The 22,759-nt window shown below is 37.9% G+C and overlaps 1 protein-coding gene across 18 annotated transcripts in view; it reads left to right on the forward strand.

Moving 5' to 3' along the window:
* The window catches only part of PKP4 (plakophilin 4), a 246,108-nt gene that overhangs the window by 133,046 nt on the left and 90,303 nt on the right, over positions 1–22,759 (forward strand). For 2 of the 18 annotated variants that reach the window (XM_043487431.1, XM_043487433.1), the window contains one exon: positions 2,620–2,695. The exons of the other annotated variants lie outside the window; for them this stretch is intronic. The gene's annotated coding sequence lies outside the window, so the exon portion shown is untranslated. The remainder of the gene's footprint in view (positions 1–2,619; positions 2,696–22,759) is intronic. 18 annotated transcript variants of the gene reach the window in all.

Genomic DNA, 22,759 nt, shown 5'->3' on the forward strand with positions numbered 1-22,759 from the left:
CATCTGCATATTGGAGGTTATTGATATTTCTTCCGGCAATCTTGATTCCAGCTTGTGCTTCTTCCAGCCCAGTGTTTCTCATGATGTACTCTGCATATAAGTTAAATAAGCAGGGTGATAATATACAGCCTTGACGTACTCCTTTTCCTATGTGGAAACAGTCTGTTGTTCCATGTCCAGTTCTAACTGTTGCTTCCTGACCTGCATACAGATTTCTCAAGAGGCAGGTCAGGTGGTCTGGTATTCCCATCTCTTTCAGAATTTTCCACAGTTTGTTGTGATCCACACAGTCAAAGGCTTTGGCATAGTCAATAAATCAGAAATAGATGTTTTTCTGGAACTCTGTTGCTTTTTTGATGATCCAGCAGATGTTGGCAATTTGATCTCTGGTTCCTCTGCCTTTTTGAAAACCAGCTTGAACATCTGGAAGTTCATGGTTCATGTATTGCTGAAGCCTGGATTGGAGAATTTTAAGCATCACTCTACTAGCGTGTGAGATGAGTGCAATTGTGTGGTAGTTTGAGCATTCTTTGGCATTACCTTTCTTTGGGAATAGAATGAAAACTGACCTTTTCCAGTCCTGTGGCCACTGCTGAGTTTTCCAAATTTGCTGGCTCACAATCAGATTATTAAAAACTCAAGTCAAAAATAACTCATCCATGAGAAGAATCAGTAGGCCAGAGAGTAGGACTTAAAACTGAGAACTTAATGTCATAGGAGAAAGTCTGACAGGTATGCACAGGAAGACAAATACAAATGCTTATTGTAACTTTTGCAAAAGTAAAAGCTGAGAATCAAGATAGATATGGGAAATAAACTGTGAATAAGTAAACTCAAGAGCCATTAAAATGAAATAACTACATGTGTCAACAGGGATATCTTTGCAAAGCAGTCTTTTGAGTGAAAACTACAAGTTGCAAAAGAATAGATATGAGGTAATCCTTATGAACATTTAAAAATATATATGGTACTGAATTTAAATAGTGTTTGATATTGTTTATACATCAGTGCATCTCTAGTGGAAGTATAAAAAATATTTCAGGATGATACCAATTTAAGATAGTGGTACCTCTAGGGAGGAAGGGAAGGAGGGAACAATTAGGAATTCAGCTTTAACCAAATCTGTAACATTTTATTTAAGATTGCCATCTGAAATAAACATAACAAAAACATTAATATCAGTTAAACAAGGGAATTATTGGTACATACATGGTGATTAGATACTTTTCTGTACTAAAAGTTTTAAATATAGGGTTATAGTTTGAATTAGGTTATTCCACAAGTTCGTTAGAAACTGGCTGGTAGAATCATGTTAGGATTTGGGGCTTGGTGTCTGATTCTCAGTGCCCAGCTTGGTGCCTGGCTCGGCACTGGAGCTCAGCCGGAGAATGTGGGGTGGGTGAGTGGGTCCTGCAGAAGTGGGAGTCTGGCTGACCCACGACAGAGGGAAAGTATGCACAGAAGTGTGTGTCACACTGCAGTATTGGAGGCCCAAGAGGCATGGTAGTGTCTAGGATGTGTCCTGAAAGCACCTCGTGGCTTTTGAGTTGGAAGAGTAAAGCTGGCCTTTGATTCTGGAGAACTGGGAACCCGTGAAGATAGATGAGTGTCACCTTCCATTAGGTCTGTAAAGTAGACATGTTGAAACACGTTGTTGTAGTTGGAGGTGGTTGTTCTGATAGTGTAGGGTGAGGTCAGAATGGAGAGAGGCCAGGCAGCAGGACAGGAATCTGTTATGGAACAGGGGTTGAGAAGAAAGTCGGTTTCTTTATTCTGTGAATTCTGCTTGGAATGATAAATGATCCACTTTGATTGTCCTGGTCCCATCTCAGTTGTATTCTTATGTATTCTTGATGTCCCCAACTAAGTGCTAACCAACTCTTAACAACCTTTCCTGTATTTCTCCAGGGAAGTCACCTCTTCATCGAAACTCTTATACTGTTCCTCTGTGCATGTATTAGCCTCCTATGAGGTGGTAAGGCCCACCCCAGCCCCACCCCCACAGCCCTGACACCCTGCTAAGTGCTCATTGAATGAATAATGTTGTTTAATGAAGCTCAGTTTGGTTTAAGTTCCTCAGGTAAGCATGCTTTACTGTTGGTCACTTACTTGATATTCACCCCTTCTCACATCTGCCTTCTTCACACCTTTCATTGTGGTTTTTGGTGGACCTTTAGAAAGACTATTGACACAATTACTTTTCCCAGGTTTAACACTGGCACGAGCCATTTAGAAAATAGTGTCCGTGAAGGGAGATAGGCTTTTACTGTATCACTTGAGAGAGCCCCCTTTTGTCTGCCAGTCCCCACCAACAGTCTCAGAACTGGAATCTAAAGATAAAATAGCTCTCAGACCCAAACCCTCTTTCCTGTCAGCCGTTTCTGATTTGCACTGCTTCCAGCCAGGAAACTTCCTTTCAGGATTCAGGTCCTTCTTACTTAGAAGTGAGGAGGATGGAGGATTTCAACAGGACGGAGGATTTGAAAACCAGTTGTCTTTACGTTGTTTGATTTAGATCCTGTGTCAGAGTTTGTAAGGTGATCTGTAAGATTTTATTTTTCCAAGTCCAGATATGATCTACCAGGGTAACAAAAAGCATACTTCAATTTACTTTTTCAGTTGTCCGAAGTTCTTGCCATATTGGCTTCATCATGTGAAGAAGAAGGAGGCAGTGGCATGGGGGCCTATCAAATGAGTGAGTGAGTGAGTGAGTAAAAGTCGCTCAGTCGTGTCCGACCTTTTGCAACCCTATGGGCTATAGTCCATGCAGTTCTCCAGGCCAGAACACTGGAGTGGGTTGCCATTCCCTCCTCCAGGGGATCTTCCCAACCCAGGGATCAAACCCAGGTCTCCTGCATTGCAGGCGGATTCTTTACCAGCTGAGCGACAAGGGAAGTCCAAGAATACTGGAGTGGGTAGCCTATCCCTTCTCCAGCGGATCTTCCTCACCCAGGAATCAAACCGGGGTCTCCTGCATTGCAGGTGGATTCTTTACCAAGTGAGCTATGAGGGAAGCCCTGCCTATTGAATAAATGACTCTAATATTGTATTAAATAATATACTGTGGAGCCCTCTCCCACATGGCTAGAAAGACCAGCGATTTGGTTTCTTCACACTTGTAGTACCAAAGATGAATTTTTGACCCTGCCATGAGGTGTCTCCATTTTATAGTAGGGAAACTGGACCTTTGCATGTGGTTATTTAGGAAGTGTCCTAAAAAGTGAGATAGACAGTTGCCTTTGGCAGTTCTCTTGCAATCTGCCTTGCTGAGAACATTAGAAAACTATTAATGATTATCGATGATTGCTAGGTTTTCTATTAATGACTGTTTGGAAGTAGTAGTCTTCTAAACAAGGTAATAATAAAAATTCCCATTTCCAATATGATTTTTCATTTGTTTTATTTACTACAAAAAAACATTAGTAACACTAGTAGTAACATCAGCAATATCAATATACAATCATCCTTAATCCAGAATTAATGGTGACTGTATCTGAAGATGATATTTCAGACCAAAAATAATCACTGCAAATTGAGAAATCTTGAAGGGGAGATATGGGGTTAGTTAATAGAGAAGTTGGAGACTTTCTGCCTTTGCACCAAGTATGCTATAGTTACCTGTGTATTTAACAGTTATCTATTTTAATATTTCACCTGATTAATGATAGGCTATGAATAGTAAGCAAATTATACCTTTTCTGCATTTATACTGAGTATAATATAGTTATTTATATATTTAATTTTTTTCCTCATTTAAAGTGGGCCTTGGAATCAGTTAATAGAGAAGATACCAATTTTCCACATTTGTTTTGCATATACTACAGTTATCTACGTATCCAACATTTCACCTTATAGAAAGTAGGCTGTGGAATCTGTTTATTTCTGCATTTGTAGTGAGTACAATGTAGTAATCTATGTACTACTAAATATTTTACCTCTCTATGTATTTGACACATTTGGAAAGTTCAAAAACCAACAGTGGATGAGGGAATTAGGGCAAAGATAAAAATTAGGAAAATAAGATGAAGGAAAGGTTAAAATAGTATACAAAATGTGTCTTATTAGTATACCATGCACTGGCTCAAAGTAGAGAGCCACTTTGACTCTGTCCTGGTTGCCAGGCTAAAGAAAGAAACATCAATGAATTATATGATTTAGAGTGTCTGGAAGATAAACACAAACCAGGTTACTCAGGAGGATTTACTGTTCCTGGGGCTGAGACTTGAGAGTATTCTCTTGTGTGTCACTATTAGACCTCTGCATAATGAGGCAGGCAGCATGCCTAGTATTTTCTGTCTGAGTTACAATACAGTATCAGGCTCATAGGGTTCTCCCTTTGGTCACTAAAGAGTGTATGAATGGATAGGGAAGCAACTTAGCTAAAGTAATGCTCAGCTAAAGTAATTCTCCAAGAGATCAATCCTGTCACTCCAGTTTGGTTGGGGAATGATATTCAGCATATGTAGATGGAGGGGTCAATTTCAGGTCTTCCACACAGGCAGCCTGCCATGGTGATGTTCTGTTTGCAGAGCCTCTTAGAGTCATGGGTGGCCTTGGGTTCCAAGGTGTAAGAGGTCCATGTTGCAGATCACTGTGCGGGTGCATGATGCTCATGCCTTAGCAACAGAAATGGTCCTCAGGGAATGCTAAGGTATGTACAGCTCATCTCAGGAGAATCTCATAGCACAAGCACCTCACAGGAAAATAATGCCCTTTAAAATTCCTGCTTCCCATGGGCTGAGCAACAACCTGCAAATCCAAATTTTCATGAATGTAGGATTTATTCTTTTTCTCTTTGCAGTATCATCAGTGGGGTGTTTTTCTCACCTCAGCCGGTTTAGCAAGGGAACTTAGACTTACTCTGCCTACATATACTTCCAAGGGCATAGAAGGGGACAAGGGTGTCCAAAGCTCCATTCTTTTTAACTGACTGTGGAGTTACTTAGCCAATTTGTAAAGTTCAAGAAAATATAAAGAGAAAAATTCTAAATTCTACCATTCAGAGATAACCACTTTATTTTAGATCAAGTTTACTGAAGTGTGTAATTAACTTACAGTAAAATTTACCCTTGGTAGCATATGGTTTTATGGGTTTTGGCAATTTATCGTTTAATTGTATAACCACCATCATATCATGATCAATATATAAAATGTTAACCCTCCAAAAGTTAGGCATCCACTTCTAAAAATTTCCTGCATTTCATTCTCTTCAAGAAAAATTAAGTTTAAGATAGTTCCCTCCAGCTAACTTTGTGTCTTGTTGCCAGAGCCCCACTTTGATATGCCACTTCTGAGTTTCAGTGGCTCCCACCAGCCTGAGGAGTTCTCAGGGAGACAAGTGCTTGGAGCTGCACCCAAAGGATGCTAATTTAGCAGTGGTTAGAGATGACTACAGCCTTCCCATGGCAAGCTGCACTCAGTGAGTAGAGGACTTGGCCAGGGGAACTACTGCAAGGTACATCCAGCCTTCCAGTGTTAAGTTATGGTCTGTATTGCATGTTTCATCCAAGCAGAGAAATTATACTAGTTGTCGGCTTGCTGGGTAACAAAACTGTGGAAGGAGAAGAAAGTATAGTTCAAAATGAAAAGTCAGTAAATATAAATATGATCTCACAATTCAAGAAATTATCCCTGAGATTTTATAGTACACAATTACAAAACTATTTCTAATATCAGGCTTAGAATCTTAGCAATGCCCAGAAATGGAAATTTCACTTCTCATTTACTTCTTGATAAAGGAGAAAGTTTATTTCTTTGGGACATGTTGGTTCCACATATTTTCTAAAGTAAATCATAACTTGCCTGCTTCTTAAGATGAAGCACTAAATTTTCATTTATACTGAAGTCAAAAAGACTTAGTTAAAAAGTGCATATTTTATTAATTGTGGAAAATACTAATGACAACTTTTAAAATTAAAGCTTAGTTTAAAATTGTTGCTTTGATTTTATTTATTTTTTTTTTGCACATTGTTTTAAAATTTGTTTATGCCAGTTGGATGCAGTTGGCTCCTTTGCATTCTCTGTCCTTTAACTGACTGCCATTGGTGTTGGGAAGTACTCTAGACCCTGAAAAAACTCCTGTCCATATCTATCAACTGAATGAGGGGGGAAATGGGTGGCATTATTGAAATTAAAAAACTTCCCTCTCATCCTAAGATTCTCTCTCCCTTTTGAGTTAGTTAAAGCTTTGCTAGAGTAGAATTCTTTATGGTTTCAGAAAGGTCATACAATCTTGACAAATAGTCTTCTTATCACCATTTAAGAAAAGGACTCTGTTATTTTTTAATGACAAGATTTGATTCCCCACTGCCATTCAGGCTTTTTTTTTTTTTTAAATACTTTATAGGATCATCTGCTAGTGCCCATCAGGCTTCTATTGATACTATTAAAAATTCTAAAAATGCCTTAGGGCTGACAGTCGCAGAAAAGGCTCTTTCTTGGGTCAGGTCTTTTCTTCAGCAAATATTTTTAAGTCATTGTGAAATATACTTCCTCAAATGGAAAGTCTTTGAAAAGACTGAATGCTTATGCTTTGACAGCTTATTACTTATTTAACGTACCACTTGAGGAAGATGCTTGATAAAATTTTGTCCCTTTGACCTTCAGTACTCTTACCAGCCAAAACCTGGATTTTTGTAATAGTAATTTTATTGAGATATATTTCACATATCATAAACTTGATACTTTTAAGTGTATGAACACCTTCAGTAATTTTTAGTATATTCACAGAGCTGTGCAGTCATCACCACTGTCTAATTTAAGAACATTTTCACCATTCTGAAAAGGAACCTGCTACCCATTAGCACACTCCCCTGGTGACTCAATGGTAAAGAATATGCCTGCAATGTGGGACATACAGGTTCGATCCCTGGGTTGGGAAGATCCCCTGGAGAAGGGAATGGCAACCCACTCTGGGATTCTTGCCTGGCGAAGCCTATGGACAGAAGCCTGGCAGGCTACAGTCCATGGGATCCCAAAGAATCAGATGTGACTGAGCAACTTACACACACACACTCATTAACACTCCTTCCCTATTCTTCCTTCCCCCTACCCCTAGGAACCAATAATCTATTTTCTGTCTCTATGGGTTTGCCTATTCTGGATGTTTCCTATATGTGACATCATATGATAAATAGCCTTTTGTAACTGGCTTCTTTCACTTACCATGGTAATTTCAAGATTCATCCATGTTTTAAATATCAGTTCTTTATCCCTTTTTATCTCCAAATAATATTTCACTATATGGATATACCATATGTACATATATGGATTACAAGCTGGATTTAGAAAAGGCAGAGGAACCAGAGATCAACTTGCCAACATCTGATGGATCATAGAAAAAGCAAGGAAATTCCAAAAAGAAACATCAACTTCTGCTTTATTGACTATACTAAAGCCTTTGACTATATGAATCACAACAAACTGGAAAATGCTTTAAGAAATGGGAATACCAGATCACATTACCTGTCTTTCTGAGAAACCTATATACAGGTCAAGAAGCAGCAGTTAGAACCTGACATAGGAAAACAAACTGGTTCAAAATTGGGAAAAGAGTACGTTAAAGCTGTATGTGTCACCTTGCTTTTTTAACTTCTATACAGAGTATATCATGCAAAATGCTGGGCTGGATGACTCACAAGCTAGAATCAAGATTGCCAAGAGAGATATCAACAGCCTCAGATATACAAATAACAGATGATACCTCTTTATTGGCAGAAAGTGAAGAGGAACCTAAGAGCCTCCTGATGAAGGTGAAAGAGGAGAGTGAAAAAGCTGGCTTAAAACTCAACATTCAAAAACCAAAATCATGGCATCAGGTCCCATCAGTTCAGTTTAGTTCAGTCGCTCTGTTGTGTCCGATTGGAGTTTCATCTTCAGCATCAGTCCTTCCAATGAATATTCAGTTCCCATCACTTCATGGCAAACAGATGGAGAAAAAATGGAAACAGTGACAGATTTTATTTTCTTGGGTTCCAAAATCACTGTGGATGATGACTACAGCCACAAAATTAAAAGATGCTTGCCCCTTGATAGAAAAGCTATGACAAACCTGGACAGTGTGTTTAAAAGCAGAGACATCGCTTTGCCAACAAAGGTCCATATAGTCAAAGCTATGATTTTTCCAGTAGTTGAGGCTGGATGTGAGAGTTGGACTGTAAAGAAGGCTAAGCACTGCAGAATTGATGCTTTTGAACTGTGATGCTGGAGAAGACTCTTGAGAGTCCCTTGGACAGTAAGGAGAGCAAGCCAATCAATCCTAAAGGAAATCAGTCCTGATTATTCATTGGAAGGACTGATGCTGAAGCTGAAGTTCCAGTACTTTGCCCACCTGATGCAAAGAGCCAACTCTTTGGGAAAGAATCTTATGCTGGAAAAGATTGAGGGCAAGAGGAGAAGCGGGTGACAGAGGAATGATATGGTTGGATGGCATCATCAACTCAATGGACATGAGTTTGAGCAAACTCAGGGAGATAGTGAAAGACAGGGAAGCCTGACATGCTGTCCTTGAGGTTGCAAAGAGTCAGACACGACTTAGTGACTGAACAACAGCATGGATAGACTACATTTTGTTTATTCTTTTATCACCTAATGGGTTGTTTTTTTTTTTTTTATTGTTTCCAGGCTTTTTAGCAACTGAGAATAATGCTATGTCTCAGGTTTTAGGAGGAGAACATCCTAAGGGTTCTGGTCCAGGCATTCTTACTTTGGCATCAGGGAGAGATACAGAGAGTAGTCAAGATTCCCCTCTGAGCCTCTCTATCTAAGGCTCTATCTGAGCCTCTTCTACTCCCTCCAAAGGACTTGTCTGCTTTTCTCTCTCCTTTGTTCTGTTAGGGTAAACCGTTGTATGTTGCTGAGTTAGCTGAGTTAGTTTTATGTGTATAGTATGTAAGCTGTTTGGGAGTTCTCTGACGTTCATCAATCAGCAAATAGTTCACCGTATTTCCTTTCTTCGCCTTGTGTTTGGTCACTGGTGACTCTTAACAGTCAAACAAATAAAAGCTGTCTATGTAGACTTAAAATTCTGACTAAATGAAGAGTAAACTATTTGATATTTGAATGTAATTATCAGAAACCCTCTTTGGGATTGCTATAGTGAATATTTAATAAATGGATGCTCTTCTGAACAAATTTAGTAACAGTGTATGTTTATGATTCAACTCTCCTGTGTTAACACAGTAAAAGTAACGCATCTGAAAGATACAAATGAGATTGTGGCTGACTACAGCTCTATATAAGTCCTTTCCTGGAGCAAATTACTCAAGCACAGTTCTTTCAAGAGGCGTTTTAATTGATACTTCACAATGCCATTGCGATCACAAGCCAGTTTCATCTGGAATATACTGATCCAAGTGGCAACTATCTCTCTACATTTGAATTAAACTCCATAAACTAAGTCTTATGTAGGGAATGTGGAGAAGGAAATGGCAACCCACTCCAGTATTCTTGCCTAGAGAATCCCGTGGACAGAGGAGCCTGGTAGGCTGCTGTCCATAGGGTCACAGAGTCAGACACAACTGAAGTGACTTAGCGTAGCATGTAGGGCATGAGCTCAAGGTACTTCAACCACTATTCCCTTAAGATAACCTATTTTAATCTAAGAAACGTGGCCATATAGAATTGGGATTTTAAGCCAAGTAATAGTATCATAAATATTAGAATCTTTTATGGACCTGAAACATTAAACAACAAAATGCTGTAATCATAGTGAATAAATATTTCAAAATGAATTAGTTACTGCTTAAACTGAGCATTTTAAAATGTTAAGTTGGTGATATGGTTAGAAGGAGCCACAAAAAGAGATCAAGTTTATAGTTGGCATCAAAGTTTCAGATTAAGACTTTTAATACATTTGGTTAAATACAGAAGCAGCCCAGGTGTATCAACTTTCCTAATTAATGAAGAGGAAAATACTTTTTGAAATTCAGAAGCCCATGCATCTAAAATATAGGTACCATGCCATTATTTAATTATATATTAAAGAACTAATTTCATTAAAATAACATCATTTCATTTTCTGTAATTTTTCATAGTTCATTTCTATAATTACAATTCCTAAAATAGGTAACAGTGATGAATTATTGAATCAATACAAGAATTATATTACTAGCCCCCACTCTTAGTCATTAGGTTTTTTTAAAACCATGTGTATATATTGATTAATTATAAAGTTATTTAAATAGCCATATAGTGTATATCAGGATGCTTTTTGGAAAGATTTACTGCCTTTTAGGAATTAATATAATAATCACTTTAATTCTATATTTTCTTATTACTTATTTTGCATTTTTTAATCTTTACCTTGAGAGATGTGAAAAATACTAAAAATTACAGAGAATGATATAACAAAAGTTCAGGTACATTCCAGAATTGAAAAGCATTGCTAATTCATCATTGTGGCTTTTTATATAAAAAATATACTAAACATAAAATTCAAGACCTCTTTGTCCCATTCTCCCTTCCCAGTAGGTATTAACTAAGATACAGTCTTACTCTGTGTACTTTTGTATAATATATATTCATCATATACGTCCGTGGCCTGTGTTTTGTGTGCTTTTTGGTGACATACACATGATATACTCTGTATGTCATTCATCTTGATTACTCGGTGTTTGAGATCTATTCATATTGATATGTGTAGATCTAGTTTATTTAACTGCTGTTATTTATTTATGTCACAGGATATTAAACTCTCCATTCCCCTATTGAAGAACATTTATGTTACACCTTTAAGTATTTTCAGTAATGCAGTAGTGAACATTTGGAGACATATCTCATGTTTTACATATATGAGGTTCTAGAAAAGGCATCATTAGAAGTAGAATACTTGTGGGAATGCAAACTAGTACAGCCACTATGGAAAACAGTGTAGAGATTTCTTAAAAAACTGGAAATAGAACTGCCATATGACCCAGCAATCCCACTTCTGGGCATACACACTGAGGAAACCAGATCTGAAAGAGACACATGCACCCCAATGTTCATCGCAGCACTGTTTATAATAGCCAGGACATGGAAGCAACCTAGATGCCCATCAGCAGATGAATGGATAAGGAAGCTGTGGTACATATACACCATGGAATATTACTCAGCTGTCAAAAAGAATTCATTTGAATCAGTCCTAATGAGATGGATGAAACTGGAGCCCATTATACAGAGTGAAGTAAGCCAGAAAGATAAAGAACATTACAACATACTAACACATATATATGGAATTTAGAAAGATGGTAACGATAACCCTATATGCAAAACAGAAAAAGAGACACAGAAATACAGAACAGACTTTTGAACTCTGTAGGAGAAGGTGAGGGTGGGATGTTTCAAAAGAACAGCATGTATACTATCTATGGTGAAACAGATCACCAGCCCAGGTGGGATGCATGAGACAAGTGCTCGGGCCTGGTGCACTGGGAAGACCCGGAGGAATCGGGTGGAGAGGGAGGTGGGAGAGGGGATCGGGATGGGGAATACATGTAAATCTATGGCTGATTCTTATCAAAACCCACTGAAATGTTGTGAAGTAATTAGCCTCCAACTAATAAAAAAAAAAGAAAGAAAGAAAAAATTGCAAAAAAAAAAAGAAATAAAACTTCCAGCTGAGAAAAGAAAAAAAAAAAAAGAAGAAGTAGAATACTTGGTACATAATGAATGCATGTTTTCCATTTTTCTAGATCTTGCTAAATTGCTTTCTCAGGTTACCACAACAATTGCACCCTCTCGAGCAGTATGTGAAAAAGTTCCAGGTTCCCTCTCTTTCTCTCTCTTTTTTTTTTTCTTTTTTAGCCAACATTTGATAGTAGACATGCCCAGTCTAATGTTTTCTCATTTTACTTTGCATTTTCTTGATGGCTGGTAGGGTTAAGTATCTTTTCACATCCTTTTGATATATTTGCATTTCCCCTTCTATTCATATCCTTTGCCTATTTTTCTAATGAGGAATTTGGTTTATTCTTTTCGTTTCTATCATTAGTCTTATTGAGCTGGAATAACTCTAGGATATACATCTAAAATAGTATAGGCCTTGGTACACCACAACACAAAGAATACCTTATTAATCTATTTTTAGAATATAAATTTTTAGTGTTATGACAAGTATGTAGGAGAAACCATCCTCTATATGTGATATATAAAAATGGATCCCAAATTCTCCAAATCTACCCAAACAGATGATACTGACATTCCTTTCTGCTTCTATATTTCCTTTAGTGATTGCATTTGTTTTTTTCTGCAAATGTTTATGATGTCTTCTGTAAATTCATTCAATAAATAGTATACCTTGGCTTTATCACAGAGATACAAAATACAGAAGCCTGGAATTTCCACTCTACTAGGAGGGACCATTGTGTGTAATTAATTAGCCATATGAGAAAGCAGCTTAGAAGCATGAAATGTATGCCTATGTTATATTATTTTTAATTTTTGAAGAGTGCTGTGTTGATCAGATCACATTGCCCTGTCTCTTTCCAGGGAGGCCTTACTTTGGTGTTTTTGATTCTCATATCTTTAGGTGAAATTACTTCCTTGTAATTATATTAGAGGAAAGAGAACAGCAGCCATTGAGCACCTATGATATAGTAAACATTTTTGCTAGTTAATGTTTTGTACTCATTATCTGCTTATTGTTCAAGGGTTTCTGTTTTAGTTTGTTTTTGTTTGCTTTGGTTTTTATGATTATTGTAATAACATACAATTATAATAATGTTAGCCTGATTTTTTAACATTAAGATATTTTCTCTTAAAGATAATGTTATTCTCTTTGTTTCTCCACCATGCTGTCAAGAATTAGTTACTACCACTGTTTTGTCTCTCCTTCACAGAAATTTTGGATTGGCTGCTAATTTCTATTCTTGGTTGGTCATAGGCATGTTACAAGAAGTCATGTAGATATTATTTCAAAGATTCTGTAAAACAATCTTGAGAAAAGTTGCCACTAATGTACTCTCTGCAATTCATTTGGCGGGGAGGGGGGCAGTTTACCATGCTTTCATCTAATCCTTTTACTCTCCATGATGAGCTAAAGGAAGGTTGGTATTTAAGTTCACATTCTTATTACCATTTGGCAGGTTAAAGACACAGCAGAGAAAGACTGATGTGTGTCATGTGATGTTTCCTTAGTCCTTCAGAGAACTACTGTATACACTGTAGCCAATGATGTATAGAAAAGGCAATTGGAAATGTGATTATCCGCCTAAAAGTGAGAGCCATTCATTAGTGCATTTTCAGCAATTAATCATCTTGCCATAAAAATGAACATGGCATGTCTGCCAAGGGCTGGGAGAAACAACTGACAGGTTTGCCAGACTTTGCAGTGACTAAATTGTTATTAGAGCTCTCCTCCCTGAGGCCTCACAATCTATTTAATAACAAATCAATCTAATCTGTTTCTTGCATAGATTTCTCTGCTCTGCTGTTGTGTTACTCTCCAATTAACTAGGGAGAAAACCACTCTGAAACCGAAGAGAAAGAAGGCCTGTGGGCTACAGATTTTCATAGCTAAAAAAATTTTACATTAAACAATTACACATTTTAACCACTTTCAGATAGTTTAGATACAGCATTGTTTTGCATTATTGGATTGCTAGAGGCCAGGGAAGAATGTCTTTAGGGTGTGCATGTATGTTTATTTCTTCTAGCCTTTTATTTTTTTTTTTTTTCAAAGAAAAATAGCAGCCAGTTATGCTAGGATCTTATGATCTGTTGTTTCTGCTTCAGAATACATCAGTTAAAGGTTGATCTATACCCAGCTTTAGTTACATTATCAATAAGGAGGCTAATTGAGCCACAGAGAAAAGTCAAGCAAAATTATCAACCATCATCTAAGAACTGGTGTTTTGGAAGTACAAAATACAGATTTATATCTATTTCCTGAGCAGCATTAGCAAAATACTTTTCAGTAAAGACTTATTTAGAAGTAGTAAGTAAAGCATTTTTGTATTCCTTATGAACATAAATACAAAGGTAGACACTACTATTGACTAGAGAAGTACATTAAAGTCTAAAAGTTAAAATCTTGGGTGAGTTTTTTTTGCAGCCACTAACAAAATAACGTATCTTCATCAATGATCATCAGTGACTGGCTAAAATCATTAACTGAAAATTGATGAGAAACTTGACAATAAATGGATGGCTGACAGCACCTGAGCTCATTGATTTTATGTTTTACAAAGCAGAACACAGAACTCTTGGCCTTCTGATGAGAGGCAATGAGAAGTGCATACCATTACCTATGACATATTCTTGCCCTCAGATTTCTCAGTTATCTGGATTTAAGTACCAATTCATAGGAAATTGGAGACAGAGAAACAGAGTAAGTGACACTGTGCTGGTGTGTTAGTTAGATCCAGTCTGTCAGGAATTTTGCAGAGCAAATGAAATCAGTTGAAACAGGAAAAAAAGAAAAAGTAAGAAAGAGGGCGAAATTTTGCATGAAAGATTTTTAGAGACATAGCAACCAAATACAATGTGTAGACCTTGATTTGGTGTTGGTTCAAACAACTGTTTTTTTTTTAATTCAAACAGGGACTTTGAATACATTGACTAGATATTTGTTGATGTGAAGAATTTTACTGGTTATTTTTTAGGTATGATAATGTTATTGTGGTTATGATCTTTTTTAAAGTCTCTGTATTTAAGGACTTCTCTGGTGGTCCAATGCTTAAGATTTCACCTTCCAAGGCAGGGGGTATGAGTTTGATCCCTGATCATGGTGCTAAGGTCCCACGTGTCTCATGGCCAGAAAACCAAAACATAAGACAGAAGCAATATTGTTTGAATAAAGACTTTCTGGAAAATGGTTCACATCAAAGAGAAATCTTATAAAAAGTCTATATTTAAAGATACATCTAAAGTAATAAGATATCTGAGACTTGGTTCAAAGTAACCTAGTAATGCAGAGAAAATAGTGGGTAAGGGAATAGGTGAAAAGTGTTGATCACATGTTCCCTTTTATTTGTTGAAGCTGGGTGATGAATCTGTAGAGGCTTCATTATACTGTTTTCTTTTATATATACATGTATATATGTGTTTTAAATGTTGTATAACAAAAAGCTTAAATGTTTAGTAATCCAACTCTTAATTTTCTTTTCTTTTTTAAAAATATTTATTTATTTGACTGCACTGGGTCTCCGTTGTGGCACATTGACTAAAATTATGGTTAAAACTTTTTTCATTTTTATAAAGCTAGAATGGTCATATTTCTCAAAATCTGAGTGATGGATGCTTTCTTTAATAGTTTAAATGAAGAATACTTATTTAAATTAAATTAGGTTACGCATCAGCACAGTATGTCCCACCATACTCTGTAATGTGTTTTCCATCAGTCACATTGGCTCATTGTGGCAGTGAATGGGAGAGGGAGCAAAGAGGAGAAAGAAAGATAAAACAGACCAACTGCTTCCTCTTTCACTTTCCTCTTTTAATTCATATTTCTTAAAAGAAGAATGCTGGATATTAAAACTAGGAATTCAACAGTCATGTCCAGCCACTTGTCCATTTGCCATGGAGGGTGCCTGAGCAGTGTTTTTGGCTCACCCATTATATGTCAAGAATTCTGGTTTGAAAGGACTTTACTTTCCATTGTCATTATAGTCATTCCTTCTCATCCCTTCTAACAGGCTTTTTTTTCCCCTATTTTATTCCCCCATTCAGTAGTTTGGAAACCCTGCACACTTATGTTGGGGGATAATAAGAGAAGGAAACAGGGTAATTATGTAAGGGAATGTGGGACAAATTAGGGATCCGTGAGAGCTTTCAGGGAAGTTTAAAGCATTCTAGAACCACTTTTCTAGGCTCCTAAGTCTTACTACCTAGAAACCTAGCATGAATGAAAGTCACTCAGTTGTGTCCGCCTCTTTGCGACCCCATGGACTATATAGTTCATGGAATTCTCCAGACCAGAATACTGGAGTGGGTATCTTCTCCAGGGGATCTTCCCAACCCAGGGATCGAACCCAGGTCTCCTGCATTGTGGGCAGATTCTTTACCAGCTGAGCCACAAGGGAAGCCCAAGAATACTGGAGTGGGTAGCCTATCCCTTCTCCAGCTGATATTCCCAACCCAGGAAATCGAACAGGGGTCTCCTGCATTGCAGGCAGATTCTTTACCAACTGTGCTATGAGGGATATGCTCTGCCAGATGTTGATTGTATCCTTATGTGTCCATTTGGCTTCCTGGGCAGTTATTGATGATGCAGGGCCTGTACTCTACCCCACATGTGAATTTCTTCCTCCTTCAGGACTCAACAGCTATTTATGGTGCTTGTCCATGAATTTAGGGCTGAAAATGCTGTTATATTATGTATTTTTACACTCTTAATGAAAATAAAAGTTTCCTCAGACATTTAAGAAACTTTACTGGTTAAAAAAAAAATTAATTAAAATCTTCTGGGTAATCAGTGGCTAGAAAGTGAGTATCATTCTTTAGACACATGCTAAATTTGATGATGTCTGTACATGAGATCAAAGAATTTATGTGAATATATCATTTTCTTTTGAATGCCAGAACAGGATAAATAGAATGGTCAGTACATGTTTAATAAGACATTTAGGTTTATGATATCTTAAAGTTACTTTTAAGTGAATTTTTGTATAGGCTTTTCAAAGTATTTTATATCCTAAATAATATTCAAAATGAAATTATAGGCTTTATAATGAGGAATTTTAAGGGTTTGGGATGCCAGCCAGTAGATCTCTTACTACAAGTCTCTACACCTTAGTCCACATTAACTATGTGCTCTACCTCCTGTAGAGCAAGGAGTAAAAACAGGACCCTTCCTCTGTTCCATACCAGTGCCAGCTTTATTTTGAAATGTAAAATTTGAAATGTCTTACGTTTTTCTAAAAGAGTTTATTTGTGTGTGCCTTTTTTTGAATCTTAAATTTTGAAAAATCTTTTCCCTTTCTGTTTCTTTGCCTTTGGAAGAATTTGAAAGAACACAAATGAGGGAGACAGTAACATTTTGTAGACCTCAACACAAATAATTCACAGCAGCTCATCTATTCTGAGGCTTGACCCTTTGCCTAAATATTAATAGCATCCTACATTATGGCAGAATACTTAGGAAAGAGAGTTTGGTGTTGTGTTTAGTCATTTTATGGGCTTTCCTGGTGGCTCAGAGGTTAAAGCGTCCGCCTGCAATGCGGGAGACCTGGGTTTGATCCCTGAGTCGGGAAGATCCCCTGGAGAAGGAAATGGCAACCCAGTCCAGTATTCTTGCCTGGAGAATCCCATGGACTGAGGAACGTGGTGGGCTACAGTCCACGGGGTCGCAGAGAGTCGGACACGACTGAGCGACTTAACTAACTAGCTGACTAACATTATGGCAGAATACTTAGGAAAGAGAGTTTGGTGTTGTGTTTAGTCATTTTACTATTTTCGTCTCAGTTTCTTTCTTTCTTTCAAATGCCAGCTGAAATGTTAGAAAACCTTTCTATTCTGATTTCTGCTTTTATGATAGAAACACTTGTTGTGGGATGGGCTTAACCAGAAGTCATGCTTCCTGTATAATTTATGGAGATACCAGAGGGAACTATTTGTCTCATTTTTGTCTAGTACTACATTCTTTTTGATCTTCCCCTTCCCCTGTGGTCCTCTGGATCTTTTATTCATAGATTCAGAGTACTAACACAAAATGCTTTTGTCAAAGAATATTTATCTTCTAAAATGTGTGTTCACCTTTAGTCCCCATGAAAGTTACTTGAATTGTTTAAATGGCTAATCTGATATTTCCTGTTCCTTTAATGTGTTTTTGCTGTGCATCGTGTACATAATTTTCTCTTTCAGAGACTCACTGTAATATTATTTATTTTTTATCTTGCCCTTTCCTGGAATGTATTTCAGATAGGTGTTTTAAGGGTCCAAAATATGGTGAAGTGGCATGAGAGAAGAGTAGAAGAAAGAATTGAGTAAACAAGGGTGAGAACTACATAGAGCCAGTATGAGATCAAAAACGTTCACCCCAATGTTGAGTTGTGCATTTTACTCAAAACTCATGAGCAGCCTGTGGAAAACAGGACTGCACTTTTATCCCACCCCTTACTGTTCCTCATGATCTTTTGAAGACTGACATTTTAAAAGCACGTTCTGAGAGCAAGGCCAGTTTTTTTAGGTGAAGTGTCACTGAGCAGGAGGGAGAATATCGGTCAGACTATAAGCCTTTGACCCTTCCCGTATTCCATGAAGCATCATGCCTGCCTTCCCGCAGCCATCTTGCTTGCTCCTTCAGTTGGTCACCCAGGTGATGATGACCTGTGCGTGCAGGTTGCTGGGCAGAATCCATCACCAGGCACGGAAGGGAACTCAGGGGTCAGGAGCAGCTGTATCCTATGTGAAGGATATCATTTTTAATTCCAGTGCCTTTTCTTTTTAATCCTCAGTGTTACCCTCAGACATACAGATAATTATGATAAGAAATCCTTTGCCCTGTCTCATATTTTTATTCCTTGCTTAGTTTAAATTATAGGCATATACCATTTTCAGAGGCAATTTAAAACCGTAACACATAAAAATAGTAATAAACTACAAGTAAGGGCATGTTGTCATGGTTTCACTTTTCTTTTTTGAATATAATCTTATTTATTTATTTTTGGCTGTGCTGGGTCTTGGTTGCTGTGTAGGCTTTTCTCTAGTTGTAGCGAGTGGAGGCTACTTTTGGTTGCGGTATGCGGGCCTCTCGTTGTGGTGGCTTCTCTTGCTGCGGAGCAGGGACGCTGGGAGAGCAGGCTTTGCAGCACACAGGCTCAGTAGTTGTAGCTCCCAGGCCCTCAAGCATGGGCTCAGTAGTTGTGGTGAATGGACTTAGTTGCTCCACAGGTAGCATATGGGGTCCTCCTGCACCAGGGATTGAACCCGTGTCTGCTGCAATGGCAGATGGATTCTTTACCATTGAGCCACCAGGGAAGACCTGGTTTCAGTTTTTTTGACTGCTGGTATCAAGTGGTCCTTTGGTAGGAAGAAGGAAATCAGTCTCCATCCAATAGAAAATTTTCTATGGTCTGATAACACAGTAAAGAAATCATGAATTTGAAGGAAGAACTTTTGGTTTTGGTTTGTTGAGATTGATTGTGAATAGGCAATAAGTAAATTTGGAAGAGGCTCCCAAAATTGCAGTATCATTGCTAAGATATCATTATTATCTAAAGGCTAATGATTTCTTATTCTAGGATCCTCAGAACCCCTTAGGGACAATAAAATGGTGAGTTGCAATAGCTGTCTGCCTCCCAGCTCCCCTCCTCTGCTTCAGCCAGGCAAAGCAGTTCACCTACATTGTCTACATACTGGTCTTCCTGTCTTCAATTTACTGAAATAGCCTAGTGGAAAAATAGCTATGCACACCCGTCTTGGGAAGAATAGTCATGATGTATTATTTAATTTTGTCTTACTGCTCTAGTTCAGGCATGAAAACAAAAGGTAGGTCTCTGTTTAATGTAAGGTATTTATTTCCTAATTAATTCTTATCTAACTAAAAGCGAGATGTGAGGTACATTTCACAAACATAAGACAAACAATACTAGTTAAAACCTATCAGTTACCTACTGGTAGGTGGTATGAGTTCTTGGAACATCAGAAGATGCTTCATGGTATTAGAAGAGCCCTTTGATTCCATCTTTGGCTTCTAGACCTCACTTCTCACCTTACTAATGATAAGTATAAAATGAACTCAAAGATGTTCTTGTTGAGGTCAAGGTGAGGAAAAATTTGACCTGCTTACATGATGAATGCTTTAAGACCTGGTACTTCTACAGGCATTATCTTCAAAAAGTGGTTTTCTCAACCATAAATTCAAGAGCAGTCAAAGCTGAAGCACACAATGAGCTTTACTCAGCTAAGAACTCACAAAAAAAACTAATGGAATATTTTACCAATGCATTAAAAGGAACTGAACAGAGTTTTAAATGTACTAATTAAAAGGGAATCAAAGCAATACTAGATAGAAATTTTAGAAGACTCAGAGTATGGTATGATGTTATTGCCATATTGTTGAAAATTTACCTATAATTAGTGAAAATAGAGAAATTTAATTAATAGACTGGGTTACTCAGTTAAGGGAATTTATTTTAAGTTTAATCTGGTAACACTCCAAATAGAGACAAAAAGTTGAGAATCATTAGTAGTTATTTTGCCGGATTCTGGCAGAGAAAATCCTAGGTGCATAATAGGAAATCTGGAGTTACCTGGGGACTCTAGAGTCCCACTTTCATATCTAAGAAGATTCTGAAGCAGTTTATTAAAAAGCAATTTGTAATGCCTAGAGAATAGCAAGGTATTTGTTGTTATTGTTCAGTTGCTTAGTCATGTACGACTCTTTGCAAACCCCATAGACTGCAGCACACCAGGCTTCCCTGTCCTTCACTATCCCTGAGTTTGCTCAAACTCATGCCCATTGAGTCAATGATGCCATCCAACCATCTCATTTTCTGTTGCCCCTTTCTCCTCCTGCCCTCAGTCTTCCCCAGCATCCGGGTCTTTTCCAAAGAGTCAGCTCTTTGCATCACATGGCCAAAGATTTGGAGCTTCAGCTTCAACATCAGTCCTTCCAATGAAGATTCAGGGTTAATGTCTTTTAAGATTCACTGTTTTGATTTCTTTACTGTTCAAGGAATTTAGAAGAGTCTTCTGCAGCACTACCATTTGAAGGCACCAATTCTTCAGTGCTCAGCCTTTTTTATGGTCCAACTCTCACATCTGTACATGACTACTGTAATTTCAATGTAAATTGCCTAAGATAAAAAGGCAAACTGACCTTTCATCTTTTAACTGAGAGAAATAAACCTTGGAATCAAGTAAAATGTAGACTTGTAAATATTAGAGCAATGAATTACAAAGGTAATTGCAACAAACCAAGAATGAGTTGCCAAAATTTTTCTCAAAATGGATTTAGTATCCATATTACACATTTGCTAATGGAATAACTTCAGTTAGTAATGAATTGGTAGAGAATGAGAAAAATGCATTTTGGAATTTATTCCAGCTACTGAGATTTCATCTCAGTGAACATGAAGTGGTTCTTGAATTCAGGAGTTAACATGTACAGAAAATACAGAACTTTTTTACAATTGAAGTTTAGTTGTGTACAATATTATGTGTTATAGGTATACAATGTAATATACCTGTGCAGAGAATTATACAAAAAGAATCTGCATGACCCAGATAACCACAATGGTGTGATCACTCACCAAGAGCCAGACATTCTGGAACGCAAAGTCAAGTGGGCCATAGGAAGCATCACTATGAACAAAACTAATGGAGGTGATGGAATTCCACCTGAGCTATTTCATAGCCTAAAAGATGATGCTGTGAAAGTGCTACACTCAATATGCAGCAAATTTGGAAACCTCAGCAGACACAAGGCTGGAAAAAGTCAGTTTTCATTCCAATCCCAAAGAAAGGCAATAATAAAGAATGTTCAAACTACCACATAATTGCACTCATCTCACAGACTAGCAAAGTAATGCTCAAAATTCTCCAAGCCAGGCTTCAATAGTACATGAACTGTGAACTTCCAGATGGAAATTCAAGCTGGATTTAGAAAAGACAGAGGAACCAGAGACCAGATCGCCAGTGTCTGTTGGATCATAGAAAAAGCATGAGAGTTCCAGAAAAACATCTACTTCTGCCTTATTGATTATGCCAAAGCCTTTGACTGTGTGGATCACAACAAACTATGAAAAATTCTTCACGAGATGGGACTATCAGACCACCTGACTTGCTCCCTGAGAAATCTGTATGCAGGTTAAGAGGCAACAGAACTGGACATGGAACAACAGACTGGTTCCAAATTGGGAAAGGATTACATCAAGGCTGTATATTGTCACCCTGCTTATTTAACTTATATGCAGAGTACATCATGAGAAACGCTGGGCTGGATGAAGCATAAACTGGAATCAAGATTGCCAGGAGAGATATCAATAACCTCAGATACACAGATGACATCAACCTTATGGCAGAAAGCAAAGAAGAACTAAAGAGCCTCCTGATCAAAATGAAAGAGGAGAGGGAAAAAGTTAGCTTAAACCCCAGCATTCAGAAAATGAAGATCATGGCATCCAGTCCCATCACTTCATGGCAAGTAGATGGGGAAACAGTGAGAGACTTTATTTTTTGGGCTCCAAAATCACAGCAGATGGTGACTGCAGCCATGAAATTAAAAGACACTTACTCCTTAGAAGGAAGGTTATGACCAACCTAGAGGGCATAATAGAAAGCAGAGGCATTACTTTGCCAGAAAAGGTCCGTCTAGTCAAGGCTATGGTTTTTCCAGTAGTCGTGTGTGAATGTGAGAGTTGGACGATACAGAAAGCTGAGCACAGAAGAATTGATGCTTTTGAACTGTGGTGTTGGAGAAGACTCTTGAGAGTCCCTTGGACTGCAAGGAGATCCAACCAGTTCATCCTAAAGATCAGTCCTGGGTCTTCATTGGAAGGACTGGTGTTGCAGCTGAAACTCTAGTACTTTGGCCACCTGATGCAAAGAGCTGACTCATTTGAAAAGACCCTGATGCTGGGAAAGATTGAGGGCGGGAGGAGAAGGGGACGACAGAGGATGAGATGGTTGGATGGCATCACTGACTCAATGGACATGAGTTTGGGTAAACTCCGGGAGTTGGTGATGGACAGGGAGGCCTGATGTGTTGCGGTTCATGGGGTCGCAAAGAGTCAGACAGAACTGAGAGACTGAACTGAACTGGTGATAGCCTTTCTGACAAGTATGAAGTGACATCTTACTGTGGTTTTAATTTGCATTTCCCTGGTTAACAATGTTG

The sequence above is a fragment of the Cervus canadensis genome, chromosome 15 (genome assembly GCF_019320065.1).
Source record: "Cervus canadensis isolate Bull #8, Minnesota chromosome 15, ASM1932006v1, whole genome shotgun sequence".
NCBI lineage: Eukaryota > Metazoa > Chordata > Mammalia > Artiodactyla > Cervidae > Cervus > Cervus canadensis.